Genomic DNA, 18,977 nt, shown 5'->3' with positions numbered 1-18,977 from the left:
CCAATGAACCAATATGATATTACTTCTGTCCTGAGTGATGTCCTTGACAGATGGCATGAAAGTCCAGAGGACGTGTAGCTGTATCAGATTATGTGGGACCTGAGCATGATGCAAATGGCATGGGATTAGGGGTTGAGATTGTATGGAGTCTGGCTGGGACGGAGCTAACTTTCTTCATTGGCAGCCTGTATGGTGCTGTGCTTTGCATTTGTGGTTGAAACAGTGTTGAGTACACACCAGTGATTTGGCTGTTGTTGAACTGTGTGCAGATCGTCAAGACTTGCTCCACCCCTCACCCCCAAAAATGAGTAGGCTGGGTTAAACAAGTTGTTGGGAGAGGACAGAGAGCTGACACAGAGTGACCGAAGGGATGTTCCGTGCCATTTGAGGTCACACTTAGCGTTAAAATATTGGGGAAAGAAGGAGGGAGGAGGGATGTATTTGATTATGGTATTTGTATTCCCAAACAACTTTTATGCTTGTTGACACCCTGCTTCTCAGCAAGTGGCTAAAGATCTGCCTGCCCATGGGAAGTAGTGAATGAATTCTTCTTTTTGATTTGTTTGTGCGCACAACTTTTGCTGCACATAAAACTGTCATTATCTCAATATCTGAGTCTTGCCTTCCTTTTGTTTTCTCCCTATCCCATGGTGGAGAGGCAGGTTGTGTGTTTGGCTGTTGGCTGGGGTCAACCCGCTGAATATATCTTATCAACTGTACAAAAACATCTGCAGGATATGCTGATAGACTTGGACTGAACTGATGGTGTTTCTGAAGTGGGGGAAGCCTAACTGGAGATCTTGCTATGCTAAGGTACTTAGCGATTGATGGTGTGAAGTTTGTGTTATGAAGTCTCATTCAGTTTTAGAAAGCTTTAGAAGGACTGATTTCCCTCATTAGTTTGCTGTGGAAATGGATTATTAGAAATAACACCTGTGTTTTCCATGGCTGTCTGTTTAATTCAGAGGAAAGGTAATAGAAATAAGCATAACCTATGTGTGCAGCAACAGGAAAGGCATCAATGCTATAAAAACCTTAATGTGATCCACTTACTCTAAGTGGATTTGCAAGCCTGTTGTGACTACGAGTTGTTCCTCTTCGTATAACGTGTAATCTAGAAACCTATGTGAGTGAGCCCCAATGTTGTAAGCACTAGACAAATGTAGTCAGACCCTGCATAAGGTGGCTTTGCACTCTTTCGGACAAGTGAGACAAAGATTGCATAAGGAGGAACAAAAAGAAGGGGAATCACAGCAGCTCACAGTTTTGCAGCTAAGCACAGGGAGGATGGGAACACATACAAGGATTTCAGGTCAGCACATAAGGACACAGCACAGCATATGAAATGATGTCAGAAGGTATTTTGTGGTTGTAGTGCCACTGTGATAGTCAGCTGAGGATGTTTGGGGTCCAGACAAGTTTTTTTTTTTTCAAGAATAAGGTGAAAGAAAATTGAAGGAGGAATGTCTAGCAGTCAGCAGAACACTTGGGAGCTTCTGGCATGGTGATCTGGTAAATGAGGTAAATGCTGGTGAGGTAAATTACCAAGGCTGGTAAATGAGAATGGGGAGGGGAAGGTTCTTTGAGTTGGGGCAGGTGGTTAGCCCTAGAAGGTTAGCCCTGGACAAGAAGTTGGATGGGATGCTGATGACAAGTCACAAAGAGAATGTTATCTCCATGTGTGCTCAAGAACAGGACCCTGCATGCGTTAGAGCTGATCTTCACATCTGTGGCACTGAGGTGTAAATTGTGTGGAAGGTGTTCTAGTGCATCCAATGCTGACAAAAGCTCTTGAGGCCAGAAATTCAAAACCTCCTACCTTTCCACCAGTAAAATAAAAATTATTTAAGAATGGAACAGAATAAAGGTGGCTTACAGTATCTTCTCTTCTGGTTCTTCAGGCTTTTGGAAGAGTGTTCTCAAGCATATTCACACAGCTACAAAAATGAGGAACCTAACTTAGAAAAAAAAATCTTTAAAAATTTTGAAGCATATGGATCTCTGGGCAAAAATCTGAATTTGCAGAACTCTTGTATTGCAGGAGTTAGCCACAGTGACATAGGTGGTGCGGTTCTGTTAGCACAGGGACTAGATTTTGAGGGGGATGCTTTCTCAAGGTATGTTCCTCTTCATCTACAGCATAGTTGTGGTAATATAAGGACCTTTGTTCCTTTCTTCGCTAGGGGTAACATTTACAAAATACTTAAAATTGTTCTTTTTACAAGACCTTTCTGATATTCACTCAGAAGAAATCCTGTGTTACCAAAGAAGACTTTTTTTTTTATCTGTTAAGTTTTAGATTTATATTGGAAATAAACATTTTCTATCAGTTGTAAAGGCAACATAGTTTCTGTAGTGTAGTGGTTATTGCATCTGCCTAACATGCAAAAGGTCCCTGATTCAAAACCGGGCAACAGGGCCACCAGGTGATCCCCCTGACTGGCCCTCCAGTCAGCATGGGTTTATGAAAGGTGGGTCCTGCTTCACCAACCTTATCTCCTTCTATGACCAAGTGACGCACTTGGTGGATGAGGGAAAGGCTGTAGATGTGGTCTACCTCGACTTCAGTAAGGCTTTTGACACTGTTTCCCACAGCATTCTCCTCAAGAAACTGGCTGCTCGTGGCTTGGACTGGCGTACGCTTTGTTGGGTTAAAAACTGGCTGGGTAGCCGAGCCCAAAGAGTCGTGGTGAATGGAGCCAAATCCAGCTGGAGGCCAGTCACTGGTGGAGTCCCCCAGGGCTCAGTGTTGGGGCCAGTCCTCTTTAATATCTTTATTGATGATCTGGATGAGGGGATCCAGTGCACCCTCAGTATGTTTGCAGACGACACCAAGTTAGGTGCGTGTGTCGATCTGCTCGAGGGTAGGAAGGCTCTGCAGGAGGATCTGGATAGGCTGGACTGATGGGCTGAGGTTGACTGTATGAAGTTCAACAAGGCCGAGTGCCGGGTCCTGCACCTGGGGCACAACAACCCCAAGCAGAGCTACAGGCTGGGAGATGAGTGGCTGGAAAGCTGCCTGGCAGAGAAGGACCTGGGAGTATTGGTTGATAGTTGGCTGAATATGAGCCAGCAGTGTGCTCAGGTGGCCAAGAAGGCCAACAGCATCCTGGCTTGTATAAGAAGCAGTGTGGCCAGCAGGTCTAGGGAGGTGATTGTCCCCCTGTACTTGGCTCTGGTGAGGCTGCACCTCGAATACTGTGTTCAGTTTTGGGTCCCTTGCTACAAGAAGGACATGGAGGTGCTCGAGCGCGTCCAGAGAAGGGCAATGAAGCTGGTGAGGGGTCTGGAGAACAAGTCTTACGAGGAGCGGCTGAGGGAGCTGGGATTGTTCAGCCTGGAGAAGAGGAGGCTCAGGGGCGACCTTATCGCTCTCTATAGGTACCTTAAAGGAGGCTGTAGTGAGGTGGGGTTGGTCTATTCTCCCACGTGCCTGGTGACAGGACGAGGGGGAATAGGCTGAAATTGTGCCAGGGGAGGTTTAGGTTGGATATTAGGAAGAACTTTACTGAAAGGGTTGTTAGGCATTGGAATAGGCTGCCCAGGGAAGTGGTTGAGTCACCATCCCTGGAGGTCTTTAAGAGACGTTTAGATGTAGAGCTTAGTGATATGGTTTAGTGGAGGACTTGTTAGTGTTAGGTCAGAGGTTGGACTAGGTGATCTTGGAGGTCTCTTCCAACCTAGATGATTCTGTGATTCTGTGAAGTAGTCACATGGTTTTCCCAGCCATTGGTAAATGGAGAAAAGCACCTGTATTTTTAACATTGGTGCTTACTAGAATCTCTGACTTTACCTAAATTCATAGGTTTTGAAAACTCCTAGTCTCCTCCCCACAAAGAAACTCCCCAAAGCAAAAACTTAGCACTTTCTTTTGCTTCCAGCAGGCCAGCTGGTATAGTATCATTATACCTATAGGTGTTTTGAGATTGTAGGTCTGAGACACCTTATTTTCATTGTCTGAAGGCTTTCAAAGGAGTTGACTTGAGCATATTAGCAGAAGGTGCCACTGTATCCTTGTTCACACATTCTCTGTAATAACCTGAAGAGCTGTCTAACTTCAAGGAAGGGTGAATGTGTCTTCTGCTGGCAACTGAGCAATGGTGACAAAAAAGGTAATGGTATTTTTCCTACTTAGCATCTGAAACAGGATGAGAGCTGTGCTGCACATGTTCTAGTAGCCTGAAACTGTGGGGTGCATGTGGCTTGTTTCAGGGTCTTACAGTGCTGTCAGAGTGTGTAGAGCAGAGAAAGCCAAACCTGGTGCAGTTCATATTGTGCCAGAGGGCAGTTTCAGTAAGTGCTATTTGCCAAAATCTCCTTTGTCAGGAAACATGGTCCAGGTCACTTTTTGGCCATGTTTTGGACACAGATGCGAACTGTGTGTATGGACCTCTACAGCACATTGGTGCCACGATGGTGCCACAGTGCCTTGCTCTGTCTAACTGTTACTCATGTCTAAAGAGTTCATACAGACTCATATTTGAGTCTAAAACAAAACAACAAAAAAATGTTGTTAGATTCTGAACCACTTCCAATTTCTTTTTAAGCCTTTTATTATTTATTATGTTATTTCAAATCATGGCTGACACTAAGATTCTATTGGAAGATGGTGAAGGAACAGCTTTCATGGCCATTCCACTGGAGGAGAGAAGTAGAAAACAGGGCTAGTAATGAATGACAGATTGGTGAAGTATATCTTTGAAGTTTATAAAACCAATATATAAAATTACAAAGCTTTGACTAAAAGGTAATTTTTTTTATTAAGAATATAGTTCATATGTTTAGGTCTGAAAATAAGGTTGCCATCAAATGATACACATCGCTGACAGTGTTTTTCCTCTTGACAAAAGGTTTATGTGGATATTTTGCTGTAAAAACATTCCCTCTCTCTAATACTTAGTGATGCTTACTTTACTGATCAGAGCTGAACTTTCTTGCCTGGTAGCATGTACACCTCCTAAAAATCCATATAATGAGGCATTACTAAATAATGTTTGTTTACTTATATTGCTTACCATATACTTGCTAAGCACAAGCTCACTCATTTCCTTGCAGTGCCATCCTTCTCTTGGGTTCTTAAGACACGAACTAGTTAATGAAAATTGATTTTTCAAGTACAGCACACTGGGAGAAAAAAAGCTCTTACTCACATCCTCTCTTTGAGAAGTTGTCCCCTACTCCTTGCAGAACATTTTTCCCTGTAATTGAGGTCCAGGAAAGTGGTACACCTGGTTTAAGCCACCACAACCCAGTGTATTAAGAAGACACAGTGTCACTTTCAGTTTATATTAATAGACAGGGCTGTGATGGCTGAAGGCTGTGCTCCATAACCTCTGTCACATAGCAGTATGGTGTCTGAAGTTCCTTTTCCTATGCAAGGAGGCAGCAGCCTCTTCAGCTCTTTCTTTCTTTCTACAGCTAAGTCTGACAGGGGTTGTGAATCAGAGCCTTGGACTGTTTTAAAGTCTCCTTCAGTAGAGTAATATGAAATGTCTTATATTTGTTCTCATATTTAAGCTGCTCAAAAATCAGTATAGCCCTTTCCCTTTGCCCCTTATTTTACCAATGTTTTCCCACTGCGATCAGACAAGTATTATATAAAACACCATGTGATGTGATAATAGAAATATTTGGTTCACTGAAGTCCTCCTTAATCACGAGGCAAAGTCCATTTGATCCACCAAATGAATATTCATCAGTCATCCTGCATGTAGCTAAATGGTAACTAAATCTTTCTTTTCTGATGACTGTATGCTTCTGATATGGTGAAAAGAGTCAGGGAAATAAAGGAGAAGCAAACAGAAATGATATTACCATCCTGCTGGTCTTGGGTGAGGAAGGGGAGACTATCCCTCCTAGTTTTTTGGGCTTCTGTCTTCCTAAATAAATAAGTAATTTGCTGTCCCTGTATTTACAGCAAAGAAAGGTGTTCTGTTATCCTCTAGACCCATCAGTGATGAATTACAGTGGCAGTTCTCTTCCCTCAGGCTTTGCTGTGTGTGTTTTACATGTGGAAATGCTCTCCACAGTGTTCTTTCTACTTGACAATATGAACTATAAACAATTATTTCCTTTTTAGTTATTACATAAATATTCTCTATTGATAAAGAATTTGTGATATTAGATGCTGATTTTTTTTTTTACAGTTAACAATGAAGTGTCTGTGTAGTTCCTTTTGCTGCCGTGTCAGACAGAAATCAATGCTAAAGCATGGAAATTTCTGTTAAAACAAAAATTTAAAGGTCTTCAAAATGAAGTGAGTTGAGTCAGCTTTTGGGTGGAGGTGTGCATCCATAACAAATAGATGTGTGCGTTTGTGTATTTACATGCAGGCACAGAAATCAGACTGTCTGCAGGACTGTTTAGTTAACACCGACTGAAGTTGATTCAATTAATGCTGTTCAAAAGGCAATGCCTTTTGGCAGTCTTTTTGTCCCTCTAGCACTTGTAATATGCAGGAAGACTTTTCTTTCCAGCTTTTTATGTTGGGCGTTTTTGGACATGTCCTCAGTTCTGCTTTTTAATTGATTCAATGTTCTTTGGACATGCAAGATATGAAAAAGACATAAAAAATAATGTAATTCTACCAGTCTATCTTTTTCCATTCAGCACATAGTTTTCTGTTTCCTAGGGTAGGAACCCTTATAAAACTGTGGGTTTTGTTTTGTTTTTAGATCTTTTGCATGTGCATTTCTAAACATCCGGAGACAGATTTTTTGAATTTGACAGTAGCTTGTGTTCAATTTCATTTATTAAATGTACTTCACTATTTTCTTCAAGAAACAGGAGGAACAGATACTTATACAATCACAACCAAAAAGATATATTCTTCCTCCAAAAATACAGCTCTGAGGGACAGAAAATATTCAAGCCTAAGGCTCTGACAGCAACAAGTGTGAATCTTTCTCTTCCCATCTTCTATTCCCTTTCCTGCTGTCGCCCTACCCTCCCCAGTCCCCAAAGTCTGTAATCCATCCAGAAAATCCCCCTCATTTCTGTAATACATCTATATTATTGAGTATCCTAGACTTCAGCAAAGCCTTTGACATGGTCTCCTGTAGTATTCTCCTGGAGAAGCTGGCAGCCCATGGCTTGGACAGGTACACTCTTTGCTGGGTTAAAAACTGGCTGGACAGCTGGGCCCACAGAGTGGTGGTGAATGGATTGAAATCCAGCTGGTGACCGGTCACCAGTGGTGTTCCCCAGGGGTCAGTGTTGGGCCCATCCTCTTTAATATCTTTATTGATGATCTGGATGGGGGAATGGAGTACACCCTCAGTAAGTCTGCAGACACCAATTTGGGGGGAAATGTCGATCTGCCAGAGGGTAGGAAGGACCCACAGAGGGACCTGGACAGGTTGTATCGATGGGCAGAGGCCAGTGGGATGAGGTTCAACACAGTGAAGTGCCAGGTCCTGCACTGTGGCCACAACAACCCCATGCAGCACTACAGGCTTTGGGCAGAGTGGCTGGAAAGCAGTACGGAGGAAAAGAATCTGGGGGTGTTGGTAGACACTTGTCTGAACACGAGCCAGCATTGTGCCCAGGTGGCCAAGAAGGCCAACTATACCCTGGCTTGTATCAGGAACACTGTAACCAGCAGGGCCAGGGAAGTGATTGTCCCCTTGTACTCATCTCTGATCAGGCCGTACCTCTAGTACTGTGTTCAGCTTTGGGCCCCTCACTACAAGAAGGACATCAAGGCCCTGGAGTGTGTCCAGAGAAGGGCTACAAAATTGGTGAAGGGCCTGGAACACAAGTCCTGTGAGGAGCGGCTGAGGGAACTGGTGTATTTATGGTCTGGAGAAGAGGAGACTCAGGGGAGACCTTATTGCTCTCTCCAGCTACCTTCTCGAAGATAACTATTGATAGGACTAGAGGGAATGGCCTCAAGTTGTGCCAGGGGAGGTTCAGGTTGGAAATGAGGAAACGTTTCTTCTCAGAAAGAGCAGTTAGACATTGGGACGGGTTGCCCAGGGAGGTGGTGGCGTCCCCATCCCTGGGGTTTTCAATGAAAGGTTGGACGTGGCACTTAGGGACATCGTTTGGTGGGTGACATTGGTGGCAGGGTGATGGTTGGACCAGATGATCTTGGAGATCTTTTCCAACCTTATTGATTCTATGATCTTCTTTCACCTTGTCAGCAAAGATAATGTGGCATTTCAGTGCACTAAGCTATGACTGCACTGATGTCTGGTGGGGTAGTGTGCATTATTCTCAGCAAATATAAATGAAGTTAATTCACCTGAAGTCAGGAGAATCATTTTGACTCTTTTCTGCATGCCAAGGGTTTAACTTCATATTTTTTGCTAGGTGCATCCAATCTTTCTACAAGAAGGAATTAAACTTGTACAGTGTTCATTGACCCCTCTTGCTGCTTTCTGTAATCATAACAGAATGTCTTAATATAGCCTCGACAGCAAAGAAAAATACAAACATGCTGTAGAAATTTCCATCTTCTTCGTCATTTTATGTTTGCTTTTGTGTTGGAGCAGTTATTGTCTTTTACTCTGATGTGGCTTATATGACACTTATAGAAGTGTTAAGAGAAACATGGGTGTAGGTAAGGCCTGCTCTTTATTAGTTATTGTCACTTTTTGGTTTTGAAAGACTTCTTATCTGTTATCACAAAAAGGAAATGGTAACCACCATGCTAGGCACTGCAGAAATGCAGAATGCATCCCTTCCCCTTGGTAACCATTGAAAACATTTATTGTAAGCTTTTGTGTAATATAAATCTAGATGCTATCTGAAAACAACATTACCTTCATATGAGGAAAAAATATTTTAGTATAAAAAATATTTTAATATGGCATAAAATCTAGTAGAGTTTGTTATGAGCTTATGATTATTTGTTTAAAATCCTCTCTAAACAAGTAACAGATCCTACCAGAAATTCATGCCTAAGGACAGAATAAATCTCTTTAAAATGCATACAGAAATAAAAGTTGGCTTCGTTGTAAGAGGGGGTACTCACTGGTTTTGGTGACAGCAGAAATTGTGTCACTTTCAGCCACAAGAATACACACAAACTTTCTAGGAAATGCTCACTTGCATCTTAGCTAATTGCCTTTCCTGAAAATCATCCTGAGTGGCATGACAATATCTGGGCCTACGTGACCATCTGAGTGTGAAATGTTGAACTGGGTTGTGAGCTGGAGCAAGTGGGGCATGCCTTCTCAGGAACTAAGGACCGAAGAAGAACAAATCTCTTATCTCAGACACAGCCGAAATAACATTAATCTGTTTCTTTGGTCAGAGTATTCAGAGGAGGAAGAATTTAAAGATTTATGTCACTGAGGAAGCCAGAATATGTCTGAATGAAACTTCTTTGTGGCCATAAGCTCCATATTACTTGTGTCCGTATAATCAATGGCAAGATCCCAAGAAGTTAAGTAGAAGTAGCCTAAATTCTACTCTTGTGCTTTTTGTTTTGCCTTTTATTTGGTGTGTGTATTGTACTATTATCTCTTGATTTTCATTTGTGTGTGTGCAAGAGATTCCCAATCAAGTCTTCTAATGATTTCCTAAGCTAAACTACAACCTGTCACTCATTGAGTCAGATTCTGTAGTGTTAATGGTGATATTTAAAGCTGATGTGATGTGATTTAACTGTCATACCTTCTTTTAAGCACACTGCATCCTTTTGAAGGGGATGATGGAATGAGATCTTTCCATAGTTGTGTTTAGTGACAGTGAGGTGTAAAGAAAAAGTAGCTAATGGACACTTAAATCAGGTAGGCATTTATATTCTTAAGTAAGTGGTGCTATTCATTAGCTATGTGCTTTTGTAGCTGGATCATCGGGTATGGAGTTGAAGCTTGAAGGATGTTGTCATTGTCTTAAATTCTCTTAGGGCAATACTTACAGAAATACCTCCTTGTGTTAACTTTGTCAATGGTGATAGCTCGTTCTATTAGTCTAGGGTTCTGATCACTTGGCTATGTTAGTCTGTTGATTCACTGTCGTACTGTGAAGCTCTGTATTTTATCAGCTTTAGCAACTGTGGAGTGTTGATTTCTCCAGGTTTGCCTGCTTTTATGATATTTGAATTACATTATTCATGTTGTTATTTTGATTTAAAAAAAAAAGAAGGTGGCATCATTTCAGTAATTGGCACATGGACCTATTCTCTTTAGAGTTACAGAATGCATGCATCTTTAGGTAAAAAATTTGTAAGCTCTTTGTGTTCTCTTCAAAACTAGTCGTATACTGCTTCACAGCCTGATTAATAAAAATAATCACTATGGAAAAACCTTAATGCTTTAATTGTGTGTGTATATATTTATTCTAGATATAAGAAAGCAATAATGACAGCCTATTTGTCATTTATACAAGCCAATGTGTAAGATGTGTAATGATGAAGTGGTACTCTACAAAAACAACCCATCAAATGAGGGCTTAAACTGAAGAAAAGAAAGAGGGTAAAAGGGTGCCTTTTGGTCCTGATTGAGTTGTAGACCAACAGGTCCAAAAGTAGTACTGCCATATGACCAGGGTGAGGGCAAGTATCTAGTACAGATTACAAGCAGAGCTATCAGAAATCCAGAGAGTCTGGTGCACTGCTTTGCCATGCCTGTTTCTGATGCATTTCTGACCCAAAGTGTTAAAAAAAAAAAAAAAAAAAAAGCAGATTTAATGAGGACCAGGCTTTCCCACCACGTCATTTACAGAGCTGAAAGCTAAAACTATCTGGGTTTGTGTCTAGGAAAAGGAAAAAAATAAAGTATTATTAAATACTTTTTGGAACCTTTGTTGCAAATATGGGATGTGGTATTATCCAGTTATGGATCAGTTGCTGTGATCTGCTTAATCTGAGTTGCTTATCTTCCATATACGTTTTTCCTCAGGACTTTTTTTTTTTTTTGAGTATATATTTCTCTGATGGTGTCTTTTTATTTTTATTTTTTGAACAAAAATATGATTTCAATAGCTAAAATATATCTCTTGGTTTAACTTTTGATTTAATATAAGTATGCACAAGGGTTGAAAGCTTTTTTTTTTTTTTCCTGAGGAGGTTTGAAAGCAGAAAATATATAGGATATATGCATTTCATGCATATGTCCATAGGATGAACACTGGAGAATAGATTTTCTAATCCTGTGTTTGTTTTTCCCAGCTCTGATATATTCTTGCCATGCAACGTTATCATGAACATTTATTAGCTGTTTTAGTGAATCTGATGGATTTATTAACCCTGAGACATCCGCAGAGATTTCTCTTATGTTAAAACAAATAACAATCTATTCAGAAGTTCTCAGCAAGTAGATCTTTTATTATATATATATGTATTTATTTATTGATTTTCATAGGGTTAAAATGAGGAATTTTTTCCTCCTTCTTGAAATGATATAGTGGGAGTACTGGAGGGAATTCCATTGCACTCTCAGTATTTTCCTGTGTTACTCAACTCAGATGAAAAGACCTCAAGGAGCTGGCTTAAAACCTCTCTAGGCCTTTCTCAAATAGAAAAGCTTCTCATTGTCCTCTTTCTGAGGAGATACTTCTGAGACCTTTCAGTCTTGTTTGCTAGTTAGTATGTATACCCAGGCTCCACTGTGAATGCTGAGTAATGAGATTACTCTCCATGGACAGACCTGATACTGAATGGACATTAAAGAAAACATTGCTTGCCCCACAGGAGGAGAGGTTGCTTTGTGATTGGCCTGACGTATGAAAGTGGAAGGATAAGAGAAAAAAAATCATGCTCTGTTCTCTGATTTGTGTGTGCTTTTTGAATGGCTGATGTTTCTGTCTGAACTCTGAAGTCAACAGCTTTTACAAGCATGGTGTCCTGTTAATTTGAGGAAGTTTGGAAGCAAATCTGAAAACTATTGGCTTTGTTGGATGTAGACTTTACATTTTCAGTAACTGTATCTGGGACACTGAACTACTTTCTGCTAATACCAGGAGTTTTGATTGCTTTAATGAGTTGCAGAGGCTGTGAATTGTCAGTTCTGATTATTCCCTTCACATTAGCCATGACACTCTACATGTATCTAAAGCTGTTAAAGGAACAACTGGACTCGTGCTTTTTCCCTTTCCTCTGAAGCTGCTGAATGTTTTAAGTGTCCCAAAATTACTGGGTCATCTAAGACAGGAAACGCTACCAGAGCTGGATTTTGTTTGATAAAAGCTAATACAAATTCATGGTCCTGTATAGCCCTCATAACTGAAGGCTTGACACCAAAAACTGTATGGGGACCCTTTCTGAAAGGATCCAAAATTAAGTCAGTAAAATGCTGAAAGATAAGAATCTGTGAAAAATAGATATTGTAGTAAACACAGAAACCAATGAGATATTAAACCTTTTGCAGTTATAACCTACAAGGGAATTTCTCTGCAGTGTAGAAAAATGTAGATAAAAGCTTGTTGGTTGTCATTTTCACTCTCATGATTTTTCTGCCCTCCACTGCATATAGGAAGATCAGAGCATACCAAAAAGGATTGATTTAAGTCACACAAGTACACAGATTACAAGTACTGGACAATAAGGAACAAGCAGAAGTCCTGTTGTGGTTTTCTTCCATGTCTTGGTCTAAGGTGATAGGAGAGAGAGGGTGGAGTGTAGAGGAGCAAACCCCAATAAAAACAAAACAAAACACAACATGAAGTTCTCAATTTTGGTTACTTTTCTAAACTCAGAGTCTTCAAGGCCTACCCACTTGGAAAATCGAGGCCAAAAAAACTGCCCTCGCTTTTCTCCTTCCCAAGCAGTGTGCCAGGCTCTACCTGTTGGTCTGACACACAAAGAAATTTCTAAAAGGATGGCTATGCTATGCAGTTTTTTTCCTTCTAGTGAGAAGCAAAATTTATAGTCTAGGGTGAAGAAAGAAGCACTTCTGCCATTCACCACGAGAGGCGGATGTCCTGGTAAGCATTTTTGTTTTCTTTTTCTTCAGAATTTCTCAATTTTTTCCTAATGCACATATTATCATTCTCCTACTTAGAGTACAAGTACAGTAACATGTTAGTAAGAAGAATTAAATTCCCCCCCACCATTGAAGAAGAGGTGCCAGTAGCCTATTGTTCTGTGTGTTCATTTTAATGTCCTGAGTCAGTTTGTTGGGAGCTTGGCTCTTGCTTTACTCTAGCCAAAAAAAATTTGGTGCAGGTGCTCTCTTGAGAAGGGGGCACAATTACAGAGGGCCTTTGCTAGCTTTTAAGAATTGTTGACTTGTTCAGTTCACTGTAAACTGCAGCAGTAATTACATGATTGTGCTCTAAGTTGTAACTTCCATTTGTTTCAGCTATTGTCCTCATAGCCTCAATAACCTGTTGCCTGCTACTTGTGTTTAGAGCTATTACGTGTGGGTGGGTGTTCTGGTTTTTGGCCTCTGTCATCATTTCCTTTTTTTTAAAGAAGGTGCTCACTTTCATGTCTCTTTGTCTGATTTAAAGGTCGAGGGTTCCTTTATGTCATTTACAGACTTATCGCTTCAAGGAAAGGTCTCTGCACTTCTGACTGCTCACTTAAGTGCTAGGGCAGGCTTGCAGTGCCAAGTAAAGTGAAGCTAGCTCTCCTTTGTGCCACAAGAAGAATGTACCAGTAACCGCCTATGATTTTTTTCCTTCCCTTTCCCCTTTCCCCTTTCCCCTTTTATTTTTTTATTTTTTTTTAGCACAAAAGATGACTGTAGGTAGCAACTCCATTCTGGTGGTCCAAATGGCTGCTGGCAATGCTGGTATCAGGTAAAGGGGAGCTGCAATGCAGAAAAGCATGTTGGCATAGTCTTGTTTAGGAGTTACTTTGTTGTGGCTTTGTTGTGGTGTTGTCTGGGTTGTGGGTGAGGAAGGGTGTCTATTGCAATAAGCTTCCAGCAGGATATATGCTGCATGATTTTCATTCTTTTTTTTTTTTTTTTTTTCCCATGCTGAATTTTGCCCTGGGAGCTATATGGTGAAATCTGATCCCCCAAAAACACTATTTAGAGCCAATAGGCATTTTTATATCATATATAAATATTTTTTTTTCATGGAACAGTTCAACTTTTGGCAAAAGGAAAAACCTGCAAATTGAAGAGAAACACACAACCCCCAAATACCCCACTCGCCTGACACTTTCACTTTCTTCTTTGAAGAAAGTATGTTCCTCTTATCTGCCATTTTTATGAAAATAGCAAAGCTTATCAAGAATATTGTTTGTTTAATACATTTTCAGCAAGATCTAGGATAGGATAGGGAGACTTCATTACTCTCACATGAGGGAAAAAAGTGTTGTTTTTACTGTGGTACCTGTTACTCTGCACACTTTGTGTGGATATCTGGAACATAAGATAGTCCCTGCTTTCACAGGTCATACAAATGGAAAAGTAAGGCGATGGAGGGGGAGTTGGCCTGGCACAAAGGTCAGTTCAGTTAATGTCTGCTCTTTTCCACCACAGAACACCATATGCTGGAAATCATTTATGCGTAGGGCACAAAATACCTGGGAGAAGGAGAGACCCCAACTTTGAGTTGCAGCATCAGGCATTGACAGAGTCAGACCTCACAAACACAGGCCCCCTGGTACAAAAAAACAAAGAAGCAAAACAATGAGACTGGGTTTGGAGAGGAGATGAAGCACTTGCACCTTTCCAGAAGAGCAGACCCCAAGGCAAAAGTCATGTCCTTTCTGCTGCTGAAAATTCAGAAGTCAACCAGACAGCGGCCACTATCCGCGCAGGGCCAAAATAAACAATACTGACCTTACAGCTGTGGGCCACCTCGTTAGAATGAACGTAACTGGTAAGCTTTGCATGTCTATGGGCTTTCTTGCAGAGAGAGTTGGGAGATTATGTGGTAGCCTCTGGAGTGACATTTCTGCTTGATAAAAATTGTGTTGGTGAGGATATATCCTCTCCTCCTAGGGTGCAAAACTAAAATTGATTGCTGCCACACCGTGACATGTGGAATAAGTTTCATGCTCCACTCTCTCTTCATCTATGCATGCTAAATGTGAGACTGACATGTGAAAAATGTTGGGGGGTTGTTTTAGGTTGGCTGTGGATTTCTCTGAGTTAATGTGAATAGTTTCCCACATGATTTCTGCTCCTAGCACCCTTGCCAGAGCTGAAAGAAATTGGGTGGAAAAAGCTCTGTGGGAAAATGTGTTAGTCTTGGGCAAGACACAGGTCTGCCCCAGTTCACTTAGCATCTGTTCTGGGTTTATAGCCATAGCAAAATTCACAGGTGGTATAGTTATTTTCTCTAAAACAGAGATCTGTGCATTTTCTTAAATGGAGATGTCTGTGCACGCAAACTTAGTCTTATTGCCCCTTGAATGCCTTGTAGCATATGTAAACTGCAGGGAGGACTGGTGCTTAGAAGTAGTGGGACTTGAGATATAGCAGTCACCAGTGTGGTTTATTTTGTTCTTATTGAGGTGAGTTTTTTTTAATATTACGTCTCACACACATAGATTTCTGGCATGAGCCTGATATTTAATGACTCCCTCTTTCCCATTGTAATAATTCCATAGAAACTAGCAGGCTAAAGCTCGCCAGGAAGGAAAGTGAAATGATCCAAGCTAACTTGCATGGGTTTTGGTTTTTGAGAGATTTTGCGTAAAGTGCAGCTGAGCTGGGTTCAGGCCAACACCAACAAGAACCCACCTTTCTCAGTGTCCGATACCTGGCCATGTCAGAGCAGAGTGCACTGATTTAGCACAGGACAGTTGTATTATGGGCTTCACATGCTGCCTGTGTGGCCTTTGGGGAATGTCTCATTGGGTGCTAACATGATGTAAGGTGTCCTGCAACTTCAATACTGAACCTGAGCTCAAGCACTTGATTTAGATGTGTGAAAGTCTCTCTTCTTAGACAGATGATCCTTCAATACAGCCTCTGAGAAGTGATGTTGCACTAGTCACAGTCTGAATAAGTCTGCATTTTATTAATTTGCATTGGTACATTTTGCTGCCAAACACCAGTAGATTTTGTTGTTTTCTTATGTGTTTTTCTTCTTTCCACACAAGGACTCGTACCATGAAAACACAGTTTCTGAAGTCTGAGCTGCTTTGCTTGAAAACAAGATAACGTTCCTGAGATGCTGTAAGAACAACAACATCTTACTAAACATGATGAATATCTGGGATTCACACTGTATTTCATGGCACACTTCAAGGTTCTGGGGACTGATTTCTGGACTTCCTGGTATTGGTTCACTGGAATTATTCACTTTACCTGTTAATCCCATCCACATCCTATGGGTAGAGGAATATTAATTTGTCATTTCTTTTCTAGTCCTGAAAGTGAAATTCTCTTGCATCCGATGTCAGTTCTTCCAGGTTTTGCCTTCATTCAGGTGACAGATTTCTTAATGTCACACTCTTTGAAATGAAGAGATGGTTTCTTTCCAACTGTACATTCTGGGACTTGCCTTCATGCAGGGAGGAAGGTTTTCCCTTTCTGCAACAACTCCCCATGCAAAGAAGGATTTCCTCAGATGGATTCCAGTTGTTATTTTATTGCAAGTCATTTGAGAAATACAGAACATACGCTCCTCTAACAACTTTCCCAGGCATTAAAAAATAAAAAAAATCTTAGCCTAAGCCCAGGACTGTGTGTCTGTGTACACACAGAGATGGAGGAACAAGTGTTTCCTTTTTAAAGCCTCTGTTAAAGTCACTGTCCAAACTGGACTTAAATATCGTCCATTTGTAGATGGTGATCTCTTTGGAGCTGGGATCACACCTCTTTTTCTCTTTGGGAGACATCCTCACACCATGCAAGCTAGAATGGGGATTGCACAGGAAGCAGAAATGAAGCTGATTTCTAACTAAGCGTTCTGCAAACAGAAACCAAACCCAGGCATGTCATTTTCCTCTAACTCAGGGATGTTTTGAAACGCTGTTTTATTTTGCCTACAATCTTTTAACAGTGTTGTGTCCCTCTCCCCCTTTTTGAGTATTTATGTAATTTTGTCTTTTGTATAAGGGGTTCTCTGTTAGGACTTATATTTTCCTACCAAACATCATTTGGAATATGGCTATATCAGTATCTCTTAGTATGTTTGGGAATTATTTCTACTACTCCTGAAGATTATCTGATGAGCACTTCTGACCTTTATTATGTTTTTCATATCTGAGCATGTGTGTAATATTTTTGAATGTAAAAGCAGACAAGTATCTTCTAAATAAATAAGTCAAGTGATCATTTATCTCCTTGTCACTTTGCCAGGTATCTGATTGTTTATCAGCTGGGAGGGCTGCAGTTGCTGTTCCTTTGTGAGTCTTTCCATCAAATGCAACCTGATTTTGTATTCTTGTTGAAATAAATGTATATGTTACATCTGACAGAACCAGCTGCTTAAAGGGCATCCTTGATGTTGAGAAGCAGTAACAAGCAGTATAGTTGTCTCACTAGCTGGCAGAAGGGGAGAAGCAGGATGTGCCAGGAAGAGCATTGTATGATCCTGTGTTTTGGGCTCTGCTGAGCCAATTCAGACTGCAGATATTTTTAGCACTATTCTTCAGCAGGCAGCATGCAATTACACATCAACATGATGCTTCTCCTGTAGGTTGGTGTAGCTATGTTTCCACCTCCTGGCAAATATAAGGAACAGCTGAAAAGAGACTAATGAGAACTGTGTTTTGATTTTTTTGTAAGGCATTAGAAGGTGAAGAAGGAATTTTAAAGAAGCACTGCTCTTGAGCTCAAAGAGGTTTTAACTCTTCAGTTTTCTATGCAATGTGTAAGCATAGAAACTGCTTCTAAATAGTTCTCTTTGTAACTACTGTGAAATTGAGAGCTTGAGTTGAAGAGAGTCATAAATACAAGGTGCTTGCAGCAGGAATGTAGGTAATAAGGCAAAAGATGCATTTTATATTGAGGGAGAGAGCATAAGTGTAATTCCACAGTAACTGGGAAGGGACAGGAACACACTTAATGATAAAGTCAGTATGACTTCACAGTCTCTAAAATATCTATGCATTCTGACTATTAAAACCAACAATTGTTATAGAGGTAAATACTGATATGGAGGACACTTTGTCAAGACTATAGGCATTCTGACAGGTAAGTGCCCTTCAGTAATAAGAAAATGTTAATTTTCATGAGTCACAATGATCTTTCATTGACAACAGTGTAGCCATATGGAGCTCGGCTTTCTTTAAAGATCTGATCAGAAACATATACTGCCCTTTTCTTTTCCTTTCTCAGAACTGCCCTGTGTGAAGAGGAAAAAGGCCAGTTTGAGGCAAGTAGATTCTGAAGAACATGTTTCTAGAACCTACAAAAAAATATAGACTGGTATTCTAAAGCTTCCTCTTGTAAAAGTCTTTTTTTTTTTTTTTCAATGAAAAACTGATTCTGAAGCTAACGGTCCAAGTATTCAGTCAGCCAGGATCCCTTATGGACGTACTGAGATCACTGTTCCTTGTGCCCTCATTAAATGCATTAATGCTAGTCTGGAGAAGTCCACACATGCTGCAGCCATACCTTTTTTGCAGAATAAATATGTAGGTCTGGCTGAGCAGAAGTGCTGAATTCCAGAGTATCACACCTGGACTTTGAGATTTTGTTTCCTTCATTGTTCAGTTGCAGTGACTTCCATGTAAACTGCACTGAGTGTCTACAAGTTACCTTCTTTTTACATGATGCATTTTCTCATTCAGGAAAATCATCCTGTTCAAAGTGACTTGCTGGAAGCCTATGTAGTTCAAAGGTGCACCCAGTAAATCCCTTTGGATGCATTTTTTAATTCCTTTAGCTAGAGGCTATTTATCATTACAGGAGTCATAAACTAGCTGTGACAACAAACCACGTAGAAACAATGTGCAACCCAGATTTCTAGTGATGGAGACTAAGCAAATAGCCCAGGGACCTTTTCCTGCTGAGTAGGAGGGCTGTGAGGTACGTGTCTCTTGGCTTTCCAAGCAGGGAGCTGAGGAGGAAAAGAGGCGAAGAGAACTGTTGAGGCAGCGCTGCCAGCACCATTTTGCTCTCCCACCTTCATTTTGGTACCAACCCTGGCATCCCTGCACCTCTGTGAGATGT

The 18,977-nt window shown here is 40.8% G+C and overlaps 1 long non-coding RNA gene across 2 annotated transcripts in view; it reads left to right on the top strand.

Annotated features, from left to right (window-relative positions):
• LOC308185045 overlaps positions 1–18,422 on the top strand; it is a 28,883-nt gene extending 10,461 nt beyond the window's left edge. Inside the window, exons 2-5 of one of the 2 annotated variants that reach the window (XR_013943087.1) lie at positions 12,800–12,873; positions 13,623–13,692; positions 14,385–14,727; positions 15,956–18,422. This is a non-coding gene — a long non-coding RNA (uncharacterized lncRNA). The remainder of the gene's footprint in view (positions 1–12,799; positions 12,874–13,622; positions 13,693–14,384; positions 14,728–15,955) is intronic. The other variant, XR_013943086.1, reaches the window with a different exon arrangement.
• The last annotated feature ends 555 nt before the right edge of the window (positions 18,423–18,977 follow it).

The sequence above is a fragment of the Anser brachyrhynchus genome (genome assembly GCF_964034855.1).
Source record: "Anser brachyrhynchus genome assembly, chromosome: 1".
Classification (NCBI taxonomy): Eukaryota; Metazoa; Chordata; class Aves; order Anseriformes; family Anatidae; genus Anser; species Anser brachyrhynchus.
The sequence above is the reverse complement of the archived record's forward strand: the minus strand, read 5'-3'. Positions and strand labels throughout refer to the sequence as shown.